This window comes from Carlito syrichta, unplaced genomic scaffold, assembly GCF_000164805.1.
Source record: "Carlito syrichta isolate Samal-C Ts95f unplaced genomic scaffold, Tarsius_syrichta-2.0.1 Scaffold309115, whole genome shotgun sequence".
NCBI lineage: Eukaryota > Metazoa > Chordata > Mammalia > Primates > Tarsiidae > Carlito > Carlito syrichta.
The window spans coordinates 1132671-1133334 of NW_007253211.1; positions in this window are offsets into that span (position 1 = coordinate 1132671).

The window sequence follows — 664 nt, forward strand, 5'->3', positions numbered from 1 at the left end:
GAGCCGCGCGCGGAGGACGCGCCCCGGAGCGCCGGACCCGGCCGCCCTGCGGCCACCGCGCGGTCTCGCGCCCAGCTGAGAGCCGTCTGGCGCCCAGAGGCGTGATCATCCCTTTGCAGCGCACGTCGGGATTCATTTTTCTCAACGTGAAAAGCCTTTTCATTGCACAATAGAAAGTGCTCGGGCTTGGAAGGGAAATGAAGCAATGGGGTGGGTTTTGTTTTTTTCTCTCCGCATTCCTGTGTACAAAGAGATCCAACTTCCGAATCAGTTCAGCCGCTCCCTCTGCAGGAGTTGGCTCCAAAACTCTTGGCTCCTTCTGACTTTCCTTTAAAAAAAAGTAGGGGTGAAAGTTACCTTCGCTTGCTACGAGTGCAGAGTGCACCCAAGCCCCAACAGTGACAAGCCCGGGTGCCGGCCTCTGGGAGTGCCCGGCTGCCGCGCCACCAGGCTCCGGCTCCCGGAGTCCTGCCCTCAAACTCACGTACCCTGCTGGCTTACTTTCTTTTCTGTTCTCCGGGTGTTTGGGTGTTTGCTTCCTAGACTTTTTATTTGAGCTCCTGGAATAGCGTGCCCACTGCCAACCCCATCCGATCACATTTGCTCCCTTCCGACCGCCCCCACCCCCGCCGCCTTCCTGAGGGGGGGGGGGGGGGGGGGGGTG